Below are 20,418 nucleotides of genomic sequence, written 5' to 3'. Positions count from 1 at the left end.
CTCACTCCCAAACATTGACGAATTCACACTGAAATTGCGTCGCTATGAAATACTATGTGTTCTAAGACATTTCCTTTTAAATCGAGTAACGTTTCTATGGAAACGACAGGATTTTCTTTTGGGATACGACAATCTCATTTCCGATCCACTAATCCTTCTTTACTGCATCCCTCACTCCCACACATTGACGAATTCACACGGAAATTGCGTCGCTATGAAATACTATGTGTTCTAAGACATTTCCTGCTAAATCGAGTAACGTTTCTATGGAAACGACAGGATTTTCTTTTGGGATACGAGAATCTCATTTCCGATCCACTAATCCTTCTTTACTGCATCCCTCACTCCCACACATTGACGAATTCACACGGAAATTGCGTCGCTATGAAATACTATGTGTTCTAAGACATTTCCTGCTAAATCGAGTAACGTTTCTATGGAAACGACAGGATTTTCTTTTGGGATACGACAATCTCATTTCCGATCCACTAATCCTTCTTTACTGCATCCCTCACTCCCACACATTGACGAATTCACACGGAAATTGCGTCGCTATGAAATACTATGTGTTCTAAGACATTTCCTTTTAAATCGAGTAACGTTTCTATGGAAACGACAGGATTTTCTTTTGGGATACGACAATCATATTTCCGATCCACTAATCCTTCTTTACTGCATCCCTCACTCCCAAACAGTGACGAATACACACGGAAATTCCGTCGCTATGAAATACGAGAACTATGTGTTCTAAGACATTTCCTTCTAAATCGAGTAACGTTTCTATGGAAACGACAGGATTTTCTTTTGGGATACGACAATCACATTTCCGATCCACTAATCCTTCTTTACTGCATCCCTCACTCCCAAACATTGACGAATACACACGGAAATTCCGTCGCTATGAAATACGAGAACTATGTGTTCTAAGACATTTCCTCCTAAATCGAGTAACGTTTCTATGGAAACGACAGGATTTTCTTTTGGGATACGATAATCACATTTCCGGTCCACTAATCCTTCTTTACTGCATCCCTCACGCCCCCACATTGACGAATTCACACGGAAATTCCGTCGCTATGTAATACTATGTGTTCTAAGACATTTCCTTCTAAATCGAGTAACGTTTCTATGGAAACGACAAAATTTTCTTTTGGGATACGACAATCTCATTTCCGATCCACTAATCCTTCTTTACTGCATCCCTCACTCCCAAACATTTACGAATTCACGTGAAATTCCGTCGCTATGAAATACGTGTACTATGTGTTCTAAGACATTTCCTTCTAAATCGAGTAACGTTTCTATGGAAACGACAGGATTTTCTTTTGGGATACGACAATCACATTTCCGATCCACTAATCCTTCTTTACTGCATCCCTCACTCCCACACATTGACGAATTCACACGGAAATTGCGTCGTTATGACATACGAGTACTATGTGTTCTAAGACATTTCCTTCTAAATCGAGTAACGTTTCAATGGAAACGACAGGATTTTCTTTTGGGATACGACAATCACATTTCCGATCCACTAATCCTTCTTTACTGCATCCCTCACTCCCACACATTGACGAATTCACACGGAAATTGCGTCGATGTGAATTACTATGGGTTCTATGACTTCTCCTTCTAAATCAAGTAACGTTTCTATGGAAACGACAGGACTTTTCTTTGGGATACGACAATCTCATTTCCGATCCACTAATCTTTCTTTACTGCATCCCTCACTCCCAAACATTGACGAATTCACACGGATATTGCGCCGCTATGAAATACTATGTGTTCTAAGACATTTCCTTCTAAATCTAGTAACGTTTCTATGGAAACGACAGGATTTTCCTTTGGAATACGACAATCTCATTTCCGATCCACTAATCCTTCTTTACTGCATCCTTCACTCCCAAACATAGACGAATTCACATGGAAATTCCGTCGCTATGAAATACGAGTACTATGTGTTCTAAGACAATTCCTTCTAAATCGAGTAACGTTTCTATGGAAACGACAGGATTTTCTTTTGGGATACGACAATCACATTTCCGATCCACTAATCCTACTTTACTGCATTCCTCACTCCCAAACAGTGACGAATTCACGCGGAAATTGCGTCGCTATTAAATACTATGTGTTCTAAGACATTTCTTTCTAAATCGAGTAACGTTTCTATGGAAACGACAGGATTTTCTATTGGGATACGACAATCTCATTTCCGATCCACTAATCCTTCTTTACTGCATCCCTCACTCCCACACATTGACGAATTCACACGGAAATTGCGTCGCTATGAAATACGAGTACTATGTGTTCTAAGACATTTCCTTCTAAATCGAGTAACGTTTCTATGGAAACGACAGGATTTTCTTTTGGGATACGACAATCACATTTCCGTACCACTAATCCTTCTTTACTGCATCCCTCACTCCCACACATTGACGAATTCACACGGAAATTGCGTCGATGTGAATTACTATGGGTTCTATGACTTCTCCTTCTAAATCAAGTAACGTTTCTATGGAAACGACAGGACTCTTTTTTGGGATACGACAATCTCATTTCCGATCCACTAATCTTTCTTTACTGCATCCCTCACTCCCAAACATTGACGAATTCACACGGATATTGCGCCGCTATGAAATACTATGTGTTCTAAGACATTTCCTTCTAAATCTAGTAACGTTTCTATGGAAACGACAGGATCTTCCTTTGGGATACGACAATCTCATTTACGATCCACTAATCCTTCTTTACTGCATCCTTCACTCCCAAACATTGACGAATTCACATGGAAATTCCGTCGCTATGAAATACGAGTACTATGTGTTCTAAGACAATTCCTTCTAAATCGAGTAACGTTTCTATGGAAACGACAAGATTTTCTTTTGGGATACGACAATCACATTTCCGATCCACTAATCCTTCTTTACTGCATTCCTCACTCGCAAACAGTGACGAATTCACGCGGAAATTGCGTCGCTATGAAATACTATGTGTTCTAAGACATTTTTTTCTAAATCGAGTAACGTTTCTATTTAAAAGACAGGATTTTCTTTTGGGATACGACAATCACATTTCCGATCCACTAATCCTTCTTTACTGCATCCCTCACCACCACACATTGACGAATTCACACGGAAATTGCGTCGCTATGAATTACTATGGGTTCTGTGATTTCTCCTTCTAAATCAAGTAATGTTTCTATGGAAACGACAGGACTCTTTTTTGCGATACGACAATCTCATTTCCAATCCATTAATCCTTCTTTACTGCATCCCTCACTCCCAAACATTGACGAATTCACACTGAAATTGCGTCGCTATGAAATACTATGTGTTCTAAGACATTTCCTTTTAAATCGAGTAACGTTTCTATGGAAACGACAGGATTTTCTTTTGGGATACGACAATCTCATTTCCGATCCACTAATCCTTCTTTACTGCATCCCTCACTCCCACACATTGACGAATTCACACGGAAATTGCGTCGCTATGAAATACTATGTGTTCTAAGACATTTCCTGCTAAATCGAGTAACGTTTCTATGGAAACGACAGGATTTTCTTTTGGGATACGAGAATCTCATTTCCGATCCACTAATCCTTCTTTACTGCATCCCTCACTCCCACACATTGACGAATTCACACGGAAATTGCGTCGCTATGAAATACTATGTGTTCTAAGACATTTCCTGCTAAATCGAGTAACGTTTCTATGGAAACGACAGGATTTTCTTTTGGGATACGACAATCTCATTTCCGATCCACTAATCCTTCTTTACTGCATCCCTCACTCCCAAACATTGACGAATTCACACGGAAATTGCGTCGCTATGAAATACTATGTGTTCTAAGACATTTCCTTCTAAATCGAGTAACGTTTCTATGGAAACGACAGGATTTTCTTTTGGGATACGACAATCTCATTTCCGATCCACTAATCCTTCTTTACTGCATCCCTCACTCCCACACATTGACGAATTCACACGGAAATTCCGTCGCTATGAAATACGAGTATTATGTGTTCTAAGACATTTCCTTCTAAATCGAGTAACTTTTCTATGGAAACGACAGGATTTTCTTTTGGGATACGACAATCACATTTCCGATCCACTAATCCTTCTTTACTGCATCCGTCACTCCCACACATTGACTAATTCACACGGAAATTGCGTCGCTATGGATTACTGTGGGTGCTATGACTTCTCCTTCTAAATCAAGTAACGTTTCTATGGAAACGACAGGACTTTTTTTTGGGATACGACAATCTCATTTCCGATCCACTAATCCTTCTTTACTGCATCCCTCACTCGTAAACACTGACGAATTCACACGGAAATTGCGTCGCTATGAAATACTGTGTGTTCTAAGACATTTCCTTCTAAATCGAGTAACGTTTCTATGGAAACGACAGGATTTTCTTTTGGGATACGACAATCTCATTTCCGATCCACTAATCCTTCTTTACTGCATCCCTCACTCCCACACATTGACGAATTCACACGGAAATTGCGTCGCTATGAAATACGAGTACTATGTGTTCTAAGACATTTCCTTCTAAATCGAGTAACGTTTCTGTGGAAACGACAGGATTTTCTTTTGGGATACGACAATCACATTTCCGATCCACTAATCGTTCTTTACTGCATCCCTCACTCCCAAACATTGACGAATACACACGGAAATTCCGTCGTTATGAAATACGAGAACCATGTGTTCTAAGACATTTCTTTCTAAATCGAGTAACGTTCCTATGGAAACGACAGGATTTTCTTTTGGGATACGATAATCACATTTCCGGTCCACTAATCCTTCTTTACTGCATCCCTCACTCCCACATATTGACGAATTCACACGGAAATTCCGTCGCTATGAAATACGAGTACATTGTGTTCTAAGACATTTCCTTCTAAATCGAGTAACGTTTCTATGGAAACGACAGGATTTTCTTTTGGGATACGACAATCTCATTTCCGATCCACTAATCCTTCTTTACTGCATCCCTCACTCCCACACATTGACGAATTCACACGGAAATTTCGTCGCTATGAGATACGAGTACTATGTGTTCTAAGACATTTCCTTCTAAATCGAGTAACGTTTCTATAGAAACGACAGGATTTTCCTTTGGGATACGACAATCTCATTTCCGATCCACTAATCCTTCTTTACTGCATCCCTCACTCCCAAACATTGGCGAATTCACACGGAAATTGCGTCGCTATGAAATACTATGTGTTCTTAGACATTTCCTTCTAAATCGAGTAACGTTTCTATGGAAGCGACAGGATTTTCTTTTGGGATACGACAATCTCATTTCCGATCCACTAATCCTTCTTTACTGCATCCCTCACTCCCACACATTGACGAATTCACACGGAAATTGCGTCGCTATGAAATATGAGTACTATGTGTTCTAAGACATTTCCTTCTAAATCGAGTAACGTTTCTATGGAAGCGACAGGATTTTCTTTTGGGATACGACAATCTCATTTCCGATCCACTAATCCTTCTTTACTGCATCCCTCACTCCCACACATTGACGAATTCACACGGAAATTGCGTCGCTATGAAATACGAGTACTATGTGTTCTAAGACAATTCCTTCTAAATCGAGTAACGTTTCTATGGAAACAACAGGATTTTCTTTCGGGATACGACAATCTCATTTCCGATCCACTAATCCTTCTTTACTGCATCCCTCACTCCCACACATTGACGAATTCACACGGAAATTGCGTCGCTATGAAATATGAGTACTATGTGTTCTAAGACATTTCCTTCTAAATCGAGTAACGTTTCTATGGAAACGACAAGGTATTCTTTCGCGATACGACAATCACATTTCCGATCCACTAATCCTTCTTTACTGCATTCCTCACTCGCAAACAGTGACGAATTCACGCGGAAATTGCGTCGCTATGAAATACTATGTGTTCTAAGACATTTTTTTCTAAATCGAGTAACGTTTCAATTTAAAAGACAGGATTTTCTTTTGGGATACGACAATCACATTTCCGATCCACTAATCCTTCTTTACTGCATCCCTCACCACCACACATTGACGAATTCACACGGAAATTGCGTCGCTATGAATTACTATGGGTTCTGTGATTTCTCCTTCTAAATCAAGTAATGTTTCTATGGAAACGACAGGACTCTTTTTTGCGATACGACAATCTCATTTCCAATCCATTAATCCTTCTTTACTGCATCCCTCACTCCCAAACATTGACGAATTCACACTGAAATTGCGTCGCTATGAAATACTATGTGTTCTAAGACATTTCCTTTTAAATCGAGTAACGTTTCTATGGAAACGACAGGATTTTCTTTTGGGATACGACAATCTCATTTCCGATCCACTAATCCTTCTTTACTGCATCCCTCACTCCCACACATTGACGAATTCACATGGAAATTCCGTCGCTATGAAATACGAGTACTATGTGTTCTAAGACAATTCCTTCTAAATCGAGTAACGTTTCTATGGAAACGACAAGATTTTCTTTTGGGATACGACAATCACATTTCCGATCCACTAATCCTTCTTTACTGCATTCCTCACTCGCAAACAGTGACGAATTCACGCGGAAATTGCGTCGCTATGAAATACTATGTGTTCTAAGACATTTTTTTCTAAATCGAGTAACGTTTCTATTTAAAAGACAGGATTTTCTTTTGGGATACGACAATCACATTTCCGATCCACTAATCCTTCTTTACTGCATCCCTCACCACCACACATTGACGAATTCACACGGAAATTGCGTCGCTATGAAATACTATGTGTTCTAAGACATTTCCTTTTAAATCGAGTAACGTTTCTATGGAAACGACAGGATTTTCTTTTGGGATACGACAATCTCATTTCCGATCCACTAATCCTTCTTTACTGCATCCCTCACTCCCAAACAGTGACGAATACACACGGAAATTCCGTCGCTATGAAATACGAGAACTATGTGTTCTAAGACATTTCCTTCTAAATCGAGTAACGTTTCTATGGAAACGACAGGATTTTCTTTTGGGATACGACAATCACATTTCCGATCCACTAATCCTTCTTTACTGCATCCCTCACTCCCAAACATTGACGAATACACACGGAAATTCCGTCGCTGTGAAATACGAGAACTATGTGTTCTAAGACATTTCCTCCTAAATCGAGTAACGTTTCTATGGAAACGACAGGATTTTCTTTTGGGATACGATAATCACATTTCCGGTCCACTAATCCTTCTTTACTGCATCCCTCACGCCCCCACATTGACGAATTCACACGGAAATTCCGTCGCTATGTAATACTATGTGTTCTAAGACATTTCCTTCTAAATCGAGTAACGTTTCTATGGAAACGACAAAATTTTCTTTTGGGATACGACAATCTCATTTCCGATCCACTAATCCTTCTTTACTGCATCCCTCACTCCCAAACATTTACGAATTCACGTGAAATTCCGTCGCTATGAAATACGTGTACTATGTGTTCTAAGACATTTCCTTCTAAATCGAGTAACGTTTCTATGGAAACGACAGGATTTTCTTTTGGGATACGACAATCACATTTCCGATCCACTAATCCTTCTTTACTGCATCCCTCACTCCCACACATTGACGAATTCACACGGAAATTGCGTCGTTATGACATACGAGTACTATGTGTTCTAAGACATTTCCTTCTAAATCGAGTAACGTTTCAATGGAAACGACAGGATTTTCTTTTGGGATATGACAATCACATTTCCGATCCACTAATCCTTCTTTACTGCATCCCTCACTCCCACACATTGACGAATTCACACGGAAATTGCGTCGATGTGAATTACTATGGGTTCTATGACTTCTCCTTCTAAATCAAGTAACGTTTCTATGGAAACGACAGGACTTTTCTTTGGGATACGACAATCTCATTTCCGATCCACTAATCTTTCTTTACTGCATCCCTCACTCCCAAACATTGACGAATTCACACGGATATTGCGCCGCTATGAAATACTATGTGTTCTAAGACATTTCCTTCTAAATCTAGTAACGTTTCTATGGAAACGACAGGATTTTCCTTTGGAATACGACAATCTCATTTCCGATCCACTAATCCTTCTTTACTGCATCCTTCACTCCCAAACATAGACGAATTCACATGGAAATTCCGTCGCTATGAAATACGAGTACTATGTGTTCTAAGACAATTCCTTCTAAATCGAGTAACGTTTCTATGGAAACGACAGGATTTTCTTTTGGGATACGACAATCACATTTCCGATCCACTAATCCTACTTTACTGCATTCCTCACTCCCAAACAGTGACGAATTCACGCGGAAATTGCGTCGCTATTAAATACTATGTGTTCTAAGACATTTCTTTCTAAATCGAGTAACGTTTCTATGGAAACGACAGGATTTTCTATTGGGATACGACAATCTCATTTCCGATCCACTAATCCTTCTTTACTGCATCCCTCACTCCCACACATTGACGAATTCACACGGAAATTGCGTCGCTATGAAATACGAGTACTATGTGTTCTAAGACATTTCCTTCTAAATCGAGTAACGTTTCTATGGAAACGACAGGATTTTCTTTTGGGATACGACAATCACATTTCCGTACCACTAATCCTTCTTTACTGCATCCCTCACTCCCACACATTGACGAATTCACACGGAAATTGCGTCGATGTGAATTACTATGGGTTCTATGACTTCTCCTTCTAAATCAAGTAACGTTTCTATGGAAACGACAGGACTCTTTTTTGGGATACGACAATCTCATTTCCGATCCACTAATCTTTCTTTACTGCATCCCTCACTCCCAAACATTGACGAATTCACACGGATATTGCGCCGCTATGAAATACTATGTGTTCTAAGACATTTCCTTCTAAATCTAGTAACGTTTCTATGGAAACGACAGGATCTTCCTTTGGGATACGACAATCTCATTTCCGATCCACTAATCCTTCTTTACTGCATCCTTCACTCCCAAACATTGACGAATTCACATGGAAATTCCGTCGCTATGAAATACGAGTACTATGTGTTCTAAGACAATTCCTTCTAAATCGAGTAACGTTTCTATGGAAACGACAAGATTTTCTTTTGGGATACGACAATCACATTTCCGATCCACTAATCCTTCTTTACTGCATTCCTCACTCGCAAACAGTGACGAATTCACGCGGAAATTGCGTCGCTATGAAATACTATGTGTTCTAAGACATTTTTTTCTAAATCGAGTAACGTTTCTATTTAAAAGACAGGATTTTCTTTTGGGATACGACAATCACATTTCCGATCCACTAATCCTTCTTTACTGCATCCCTCACCACCACACATTGACGAATTCACACGGAAATTGCGTCGCTATGAATTACTATGGGTTCTGTGATTTCTCCTTCTAAATCAAGTAATGTTTCTATGGAAACGACAGGACTCTTTTTTGCGATACGACAATCTCATTTCCAATCCATTAATCCTTCTTTACTGCATCCCTCACTCCCAAACATTGACGAATTCACACTGAAATTGCGTCGCTATGAAATACTATGTGTTCTAAGACATTTCCTTTTAAATCGAGTAACGTTTCTATGGAAACGACAGGATTTTCTTTTGGGATACGACAATCTCATTTCCGATCCACTAATCCTTCTTTACTGCATCCCTCACTCCCACACATTGACGAATTCACACGGAAATTGCGTCGCTATGAAATACTATGTGTTCTAAGACATTTCCTGCTAAATCGAGTAACGTTTCTATGGAAACGACAGGATTTTCTTTTGGGATACGAGAATCTCATTTCCGATCCACTAATCCTTCTTTACTGCATCCCTCACTCCCACACATTGACGAATTCACACGGAAATTGCGTCGCTATGAAATACTATGTGTTCTAAGACATTTCCTGCTAAATCGAGTAACGTTTCTATGGAAACGACAGGATTTTCTTTTGGGATACGACAATCTCATTTCCGATCCACTAATCCTTCTTTACTGCATCCCTCACTCCCAAACATTGACGAATTCACACGGAAATTGCGTCGCTATGAAATACTATGTGTTCTAAGACATTTCCTTCTAAATCGAGTAACGTTTCTAAGGAAACGACAGGATTTTCTTTTGGGATACGACAATCTCATTTCCGATCCACTAATCCTTCTTTACTGCATCCCTCACTCCCACACATTGACGAATTCACACGGAAATTCCGTCGCTATGAAATACGAGTATTATGTGTTCTAAGACATTTCCTTCTAAATCGAGTAACTTTTCTATGGAAACGACAGGATTTTCTTTTGGGATACGACAATCACATTTCCGATCCACTAATCCTTCTTTACTGCATCCGTCACTCCCACACATTGACTAATTCACACGGAAATTGCGTCGCTATGGATTACTGTGGGTTCTATGACTTCTCCTTCTAAATCAAGTAACGTTTCTATGGAAACGACAGGACTTTTTTTTGGGATACGACAATCTCATTTCCGATCCACTAATCCTTCTTTACTGCATCCCTCACTCTTAAACACTGACGAATTCACACGGAAATTGCGTCGCTATGAAATACTGTGTGTTCTAAGACATTTCCTTCTAAATCGAGTAACGTTTCTATGGAAACGACAGGATTTTCTTTTGGGATACGACAATCTCATTTCCGATCCACTAATCCTTCTTTACTGCATCCCTCACTCCCACACATTGACGAATTCACACGGAAATTGCGTCGCTATGAAATACGAGTACTATGTGTTCTAAGACATTTCCTTCTAAATCGAGTAACGTTTCTGTGGAAACGACAGGATTTTCTTTTGGGATACGACAATCACATTTCCGATCCACTAATCCTTCTTTACTGCATCCCTCACTCCCAAACATTGACGAATACACACGGAAATTCCGTCGTTATGAAATACGAGAACCATGTGTTCTAAGACATTTCTTTCTAAATCGAGTAACGTTCCTATGGAAACGACAGGATTTTCTTTTGGGATACGATAATCACATTTCCGGTCCACTAATCCTTCTTTACTGCATCCCTCACTCCCACATATTGACGAATTCACACGGAAATTCCGTCGCTATGAAATACGAGTACATTGTGTTCTAAGACATTTCCTTCTAAATCGAGTAACGTTTCTATGGAAACGACAGGATTTTCTTTTGGGATACGACAATCTCATTTCCGATCCACTAATCCTTCTTTACTGCATCCCTCACTCCCACACATTGACGAATTCACACGGAAATTTCGTCGCTATGAGATACGAGTACTATGTGTTCTAAGACATTTCCTTCTAAATCGAGTAACGTTTCTATAGAAACGACAGGATTTTCCTTTGGGATACGACAATCTCATTTCCGATCCACTAATCCTTCTTTACTGCATCCCTCACTCCCAAACATTGGCGAATTCACACGGAAATTGCGTCGCTATGAAATACTATGTGTTCTTAGACATTTCCTTCTAAATCGAGTAACGTTTCTATGGAAGCGACAGGATTTTCTTTTGGGATACGACAATCTCATTTCCGATCCACTAATCCTTCTTTACTGCATCCCTCACTCCCACACATTGACGAATTCACACGGAAATTGCGTCGCTATGAAATATGAGTACTATGTGTTCTAAGACATTTCCTTCTAAATCGAGTAACGTTTCTATGGAAGCGACAGGATTTTCTTTTGGGATACGACAATCTCATTTCCGATCCACTAATCCTTCTTTACTGCATCCCTCACTCCCACACATTGACGAATTCACACGGAAATTGCGTCGCTATGAAATACGAGTACTATGTGTTCTAAGACAATTCCTTCTAAATCGAGTAACGTTTCTATGGAAACAACAGGATTTTCTTTCGGGATACGACAATCTCATTTCCGATCCACTAATCCTTCTTTACTGCATCCCTCACTCCCACACATTGACGAATTCACACGGAAATTGCGTCGCTATGAAATATGAGTACTATGTGTTCTAAGACATTTCCTTCTAAATCGAGTAACGTTTCTATGGAAACGACAAGGTATTCTTTCGCGATACGACAATCACATTTCCGATCCACTAATCCTTCTTTACTGCATCCCTCACTCCCACATATTGACGAATTCACACGGAAATTCCGTCGCTATGAAATACGAGTACATTGTGTTCTAAGACATTTCCTTCTAAATCGAGTAACGTTTCTATGGAAACGACAGGATTTTCTTTTGGGATACGACAATCTCATTTCCGATCCACTAATCCTTCTTTACTGCATCCCTCACTCCCAAACATTGACGAATACACACGGAAATTCCGTCGCTATGAAATACGAGAACTATGTGTTCTAAGACATTTCCTTCTAAATCGAGTAACGTTCCTATGGAAACGACAGGATTTTCTTTTGGGATACGATAATCACATTTCCGGTCCACTAATCCTTCTTTACTGCATCCCTCACTCCCACACATTGACGAATTCACACGGAAATTCCGTCGCTATGTAATACTATGTGTTCTAAGACATTTCCTTCTAAATCGAGTAACGTTTCTATGGAAACGACAAAATTTTCTTTTGGGATACGACAATCTCATTTCCGATCCACTAATCCTTTTTTCTGCATTCCTCACTCCCAAACATTTACGAATTCACGTGAAATTCCGTCGCTATGAAATACGTGTACTATGTGTTCTAAGACATTTCCTTCTAAATCGAGTAACGTTTCTATGGAAACGACAGGATTTTCTTTTGGGATACGACAATCACATTTCCGATCCACTAATCCTTCTTTACTGCATCCCTCACTCCCACACATTGACGAATTCACACGGAAATTGCGTCGTTATGACATACGAGTACTATGTGTTCTAAGACATTTCCTTCTAAATCGAGTAACGTTTCAATGGAAACGACAGGATTTTCTTTTGGGATACGACAATCACATTTCCGATCCACTAATCCTTCTTTACTGCATCCCTCACTCCCACACATTGACGAATTCACACGGAAATTGCGTCGATGTGAATTACTATGGGTTCTATGACTTCTCCTTCTAAATCAAGTAACGTTTCTATGGAAACGACAGGACTTTTCTTTGGGATACGACAATCTCATTTCCGATCCACTAATCTTTCTTTACTGCATCCCTCACTCCCAAACATTGACGAATTCACACGGATATTGCGCCGCTATGAAATACTATGTGTTCTAAGACATTTCCTTCTAAATCTAGTAACGTTTCTATGGAAACGACAGGATTTTCCTTTGGAATACGACAATCTCATTTCCGATCCACTAATCCTTCTTTACTGCATCCTTCACTCCCACACATTGACGAATTCACACGGAAATTGCGACGCTATGAAATACGAGTACTATGTGTTCTAAGACATTTCCTTCTAAATCGAGTAACGTTTCTATGGAAACGACAGGATTTTCTTTTGGGATACGACAATCACATTTCCGTACCACTAATCCTTCTTTACTGCATCCCTCACTCCCACACATTGACGAATTCACACGGAAATTGCGTCGATGTGAATTACTATGGGTTCTATGACTTCTCCTTCTAAATCAAGTAACGTTTCTATGGAAACGACAGGACTCTTTTTTGGGATACGACAATCTCATTTCCGATCCACTAATCTTTCTTTACTGCATCCCTCACTCCCAAACATTGACGAATTCACACGGATATTGCGCCGCTATGAAATACTATGTGTTCTAAGACATTTCCTTCTAAATCTAGTAACGTTTCTATGGAAACGACAGGATCTTCCTTTGGGATACGACAATCTCATTTCCGATCCACTAATCCTTCTTTACTGCATCCTTCACTCCCAAACATTGACGAATTCACATGGAAATTCCGTCGCTATGAAATACGAGTACTATGTGTTCTAAGACAATTCCTTCTAAATCGAGTAACGTTTCTATGGAAACGACAAGATTTTCTTTTGGGATACGACAATCACATTTCCGATCCACTAATCCTTCTTTACTGCATTCCTCACTCGCAAACAGTGACGAATTCACGCGGAAATTGCGTCGCTATGAAATACTATGTGTTCTAAGACATTTTTTTCTAAATCGAGTAACGTTTCTATTTAAAAGACAGGATTTTCTTTTGGGATACGACAATCACATTTCCGATCCACTAATCCTTCTTTACTGCATCCCTCACCACCACACATTGACGAATTCACACGGAAATTGCGTCGCTATGAATTACTATGGGTTCTGTGATTTCTCCTTCTAAATCAAGTAATGTTTCTATGGAAACGACAGGACTCTTTTTTGCGATACGACAATCTCATTTCCAATCCATTAATCCTTCTTTACTGCATCCCTCACTCCCAAACATTGACGAATTCACACTGAAATTGCGTCGCTATGAAATACTATGTGTTCTAAGACATTTCCTTTTAAATCGAGTAACGTTTCTATGGAAACGACAGGATTTTCTTTTGGGATACGACAATCTCATTTCCGATCCACTAATCCTTCTTTACTGCATCCCTCACTCCCACACATTGACGAATTCACACGGAAATTGCGTCGCTATGAAATACTATGTGTTCTAAGACATTTCCTGCTAAATCGAGTAACGTTTCTATGGAAACGACAGGATTTTCTTTTGGGATACGAGAATCTCATTTCCGATCCACTAATCCTTCTTTACTGCATCCCTCACTCCCACACATTGACGAATTCACACGGAAATTGCGTCGCTATGAAACACTATGTGTTCTAAGACATTTCCTGCTAAATCGAGTAACGTTTCTATGGAAACGACAGGATTTTCTTTTGGGATACGACAATCTCATTTCCGATCCACTAATCCTTCTTTACTGCATCCCTCACTCCCACACATTGACGAATTCACACGGAAATTGCGTCGCTATGAAATACTATGTGTTCTAAGACATTTCCTTTTAAATCGAGTAACGTTTCTATGGAAACGACAGGATTTTCTTTTGGGATACGACAATCTCATTTCCGATCCACTAATCCTTCTTTACTGCATCCCTCACTCCCAAACAGTGACGAATACACACGGAAATTCCGTCGCTATGAAATACGAGAACTATGTGTTCTAAGACATTTCCTTCTAAATCGAGTAACGTTTCTATGGAAACGACAGGATTTTCTTTTGGGATACGACAATCACATTTCCGATCCACTAATCCTTCTTTACTGCATCCCTCACTCCCAAACATTGACGAATACACACGGAAATTCCGTCGCTATGAAATACGAGAACTATGTGTTCTAAGACATTTCCTCCTAAATCGAGTAACGTTTCTATGGAAACGACAGGATTTTCTTTTGGGATACGATAATCACATTTCCGGTCCACTAATCCTTCTTTACTGCATCCCTCACGCCCCCACATTGACGAATTCACACGGAAATTCCGTCGCTATGTAATACTATGTGTTCTAAGACATTTCCTTCTAAATCGAGTAACGTTTCTATGGAAACGACAAAATTTTCTTTTGGGATAGGACAATCTCATTTCCGATCCACTAATCCTTCTTTACTGCATCCCTCACTCCCAAACATTTACGAATTCACGTGAAATTCCGTCGCTATGAAATACGTGTACTATGTGTTCTAAGACATTTCCTTCTAAATCGAGTAACGTTTCTATGGAAACGACAGGATTTTCTTTTGGGATACGACAATCACATTTCCGATCCACTAATCCTTCTTTACTGCATCCCTCACTCCCACACATTGACGAATTCACACGGAAATTGCGTCGTTATGACATACGAGTACTATGTGTTCTAAGACATTTCCTTCTAAATCGAGTAACGTTTCAATGGAAACGACAGGATTTTCTTTTGGGATACGACAATCACATTTCCGATCCACTAATCCTTCTTTACTGCATCCCTCACTCCCACACATTGACGAATTCACACGGAAATTGCGTCGATGTGAATTACTATGGGTTCTATGACTTCTCCTTCTAAATCAAGTAACGTTTCTATGGAAACGACAGGACTTTTCTTTGGGATACGACAATCTCATTTCCGATCCACTAATCTTTCTTTACTGCATCCCTCACTCCCAAACATTGACGAATTCACACGGATATTGCGCCGCTATGAAATACTATGTGTTCTAAGACATTTCCTTCTAAATCTAGTAACGTTTCTATGGAAACGACAGGATTTTCCTTTGGAATACGACAATCTCATTTCCGATCCACTAATCCTTCTTTACTGCATCCTTCACTCCCAAACATAGACGAATTCACATGGAAATTCCGTCGCTATGAAATACGAGTACTATGTGTTCTAAGACAATTCCTTCTAAATCGAGTAACGTTTCTATGGAAACGACAGGATTTTCTTTTGGGATACGACAATCACATTTCCGATCCACTAATCCTACTTTACTGCATTCCTCACTCCCAAACAGTGACGAATTCACGCGGAAATTGCGTCGCTATTAAATACTATGTGTTCTAAGACATTTCTTTCTAAATCGAGTAACGTTTCTATGGAAACGACAGGATTTTCTATTGGGATACAACAATCTCATTTCCGATCCACTAATCCTTCTTTACTGCATCCCTCACTCCCACACATTGACGAATTCACACGGAAATTGCGTCGCTATGAAATACGAGTACTATGTGTTCTAAGACATTTCCTTCTAAATCGAGTAACGTTTCTATGGAAACGACAGGATTTTCTTTTGGGATACGACAATCACATTTCCGTACCACTAATCCTTCTTTACTGCATCCCTCACTCCCACACATTGACGAATTCACACGGAAATTGCGTCGATGTGAATTACTATGGGTTCTATGACTTCTCCTTCTAAATCAAGTAACGTTTCTATGGAAACGACAGGACTCTTTTTTGGGATACGACAATCTCATTTCCGATCCACTAATCTTTCTTTACTGCATCCCTCACTCCCAAACATTGACGAATTCACACGGATATTGCGCCGCTATGAAATACTATGTGTTCTAAGACATTTCCTTCTAAATCTAGTAACGTTTCTATGGAAACGACAGGATCTTCCTTTGGGATACGACAATCTCATTTCCGATCCACTAATCCTTCTTTACTGCATCCTTCACTCCCAAACATTGACGAATTCACATGGAAATTCCGTCGCTATGAAATACGAGTACTATGTGTTCTAAGACAATTCCTTCTAAATCGAGTAACGTTTCTATGGAAACGACAAGATTTTCTTTTGGGATACGACAATCACATTTCCGATCCACTAATCCTTCTTTACTGCATTCCTCACTCGCAAACAGTGACGAATTCACGCGGAAATTGCGTCGCTATGAAATACTATGTGTTCTAAGACATTTTTTTCTAAATCGAGTAACGTTTCTATTTAAAAGACAGGATTTTCTTTTGGGATACGACAATCACATTTCCGATCCACTAATCCTTCTTTACTGCATCCCTCACCACCACACATTGACGAATTCACACGGAAATTGCGTCGCTATGAATTACTATGGGTTCTGTGATTTCTCCTTCTAAATCAAGTAATGTTTCTATGGAAACGACAGGACTCTTTTTTGCGATACGACAATCTCATTTCCAATCCATTAATCCTTCTTTACTGCATCCCTCACTCCCAAACATTGACGAATTCACACTGAAATTGCGTCGCTATGAAATACTATGTGTTCTAAGACATTTCCTTTTAAATCGAGTAACGTTTCTATGGAAACGACAGGATTTTCTTTTGGGATACGACAATCTCATTTCCGATCCACTAATCCTTCTTTACTGCATCCCTCACTCCCACACATTGACGAATTCACACGGAAATTGCGTCGCTATGAAATACTATGTGTTCTAAGACATTTCCTGCTAAATCGAGTAACGTTTCTATGGAAACGACAGGATTTTCTTTTGGGATACGAGAATCTCATTTCCGATCCACTAATCCTTCTTTACTGCATCCCTCACTCCCACACATTGACGAATTCACACGGAAATTGCGTCGCTATGAAATACTATGTGTTCTAAGACATTTCCTGCTAAATCGAGTAACGTTTCTATGGAAACGACAGGATTTTCTTTTGGGATACGACAATCTCATTTCCGATCCACTAATCCTTCTTTACTGCATCCCTCACTCCCACACATTGACGAATTCACACGGAAATTGCGTCGCTATGAAATACTATGTGTTCTAAGACATTTCCTTTTAAATCGAGTAACGTTTCTATGGAAACGACAGGATTTTCTTTTGGGATACGACAATCTCATTTCCGATCCACTAATCCTTCTTTACTGCATCCCTCACTCCCAAACAGTGACGAATACACACGGAAATTCCGTCGCTATGAAATACGAGAACTATGTGTTCTAAGACATTTCCTTCTAAATCGAGTAACGTTTCTATGGAAAAGACAGGATTTTCTTTTGGGATACGACAATCACATTTCCGATCCACTAATCCTTCTTTACTGCATCCCTCACTCCCAAACATTGACGAATACACACGGAAATTCCGTCGCTATGAAATACGAGAACTATGTGTTCTAAGACATTTCCTCCTAAATCGAGTAACGTTTCTATGGAAACGACAGGATTTTCTTTTGGGATACGATAATCACATTTCCGGTCCACTAATCCTTCTTTACTGCATCCCTCACGCCCCCACATTGACGAATTCACACGGAAATTCCGTCGCTATGTAATACTATGTGTTCTAAGACATTTCCTTCTAAATCGAGTAACGTTTCTATGGAAACGACAAAATTTTCTTTTGGGATACGACAATCTCATTTCCGATCCACTAATCCTTCTTTACTGCATCCCTCACTCCCAAACATTTACGAATTCACGTGAAATTCCGTCGCTATGAAATACGTGTACTATGTGTTCTAAGACATTTCCTTCTAAATCGAGTAACGTTTCTATGGAAACGACAGGATTTTCTTTTGGGATACGACAATCACATTTCCGATCCACTAATCCTTCTTTACTGCATCCCTCACTCCCACACATTGACGAATTCACACGGAAATTACGTCGCTATGAAATACGAGTACTATGTGTTCTAAGACATTTCCTTCTAAATCGAGTAACGTTTCTATGGAAACGACAGGATTCTCTTTTGGGATACGACAATCACATTTCCGATCCACTAATCCTTCTTTACTGCATCCCTCACTCCCACACATTGACGAATTCACACGGAAATTGCGTCGATGTGAATTACTATGGGTTCTATGACTTCTCCTTCTAAATCAAGTAACGTTTCTATGGAAACGACAGGACTTTTCTTTGGGATACGACAATCTCATTTCCGATCCACTAATCGTTCTTTACTGCATCCCTCACTCCCAAACATTGACGAATTCACACGGATATTTCGCCGCTATGAAATACTATGTGTTCTAAGACATTTCCTTCTAATTCCAGTAACGTTTCTATGGAAACGACAGGATTTTCCTTTGGAATACGACAATCTCATTTCCGATCCACTAATCCTTCTTTACTGCATCCTTCACTCCCAAACATTGACGAATTCACATGGAAATTCCGTCGCTATGAAATACGAGTACTTTGTGTTCTAAGACAATTCCTTCTAAATCGAGTAACGTTTCTATGGAAACGACAGGATTTTCTTTTGGGGTACGACAATCACATTTCCGATCCCCTAATCCTTCTTTACTGCATTCCTCACTCCCAAACAGTGACGAATTCACGCGGAAATTCCGTCGCTATTACATACTATGTGTTCTAAGACATTTCTTTCTAAATCGAGTAACGTTTCTATGGAAACGACAGGATTTTCTTTTGGGATACGACAATCTCATTTCCGATCCACTAATCCTTCTTTACTGCATCCCTCACTCCCACACATTGACGAATTCACACGGAAATTGCGTCGCTATGAAATACGAGTACTATGTGTTCTAAGACATTTCCTTCTAAATCGAGTAACGTTTCTATGGAAACGACAGGATTTTCATTTGGGATACGACAATCACATTTCCGATCCACTAATCCTTCTTTACTGCATCCCTCACTCCCACACATTGACGAATTCACTCGGAAATTGCGTCGATGTGAATTACTATGGGTTCTATGACTTCTCCTTCTAAATCAAATAACGTTTCTATGGAAACGACAGGACTTTTTTTTGGGATACGACAATCTCATTTCCGATCCACTAATCTTTCTTTACTGCATCCCTCACTCCCAAACATTGACGAATTCACACGGATATTGCGCCGCTATGAAATACTATGTGTTCTAAGACATTTCCTTCTAAATCTAGTAACGTTTCTATGGAAACGACAGGATCTTCCTTTGGGATACGACAATCTCATTTCCGATCCACTAATCCTTCTTTACTGCATCCTTCACTCCCAAACATTGACGAATTCACATGGAAATTCCGTCGCTATGAAATACGAGTACTATGT

This window comes from Schistocerca serialis, chromosome 6, assembly GCF_023864345.2.
Source record: "Schistocerca serialis cubense isolate TAMUIC-IGC-003099 chromosome 6, iqSchSeri2.2, whole genome shotgun sequence".
NCBI classification, from domain to species: domain Eukaryota; kingdom Metazoa; phylum Arthropoda; class Insecta; order Orthoptera; family Acrididae; genus Schistocerca; species Schistocerca serialis.
The sequence above is the reverse complement of the archived record's forward strand: the minus strand, read 5'-3'. Positions refer to the sequence as shown.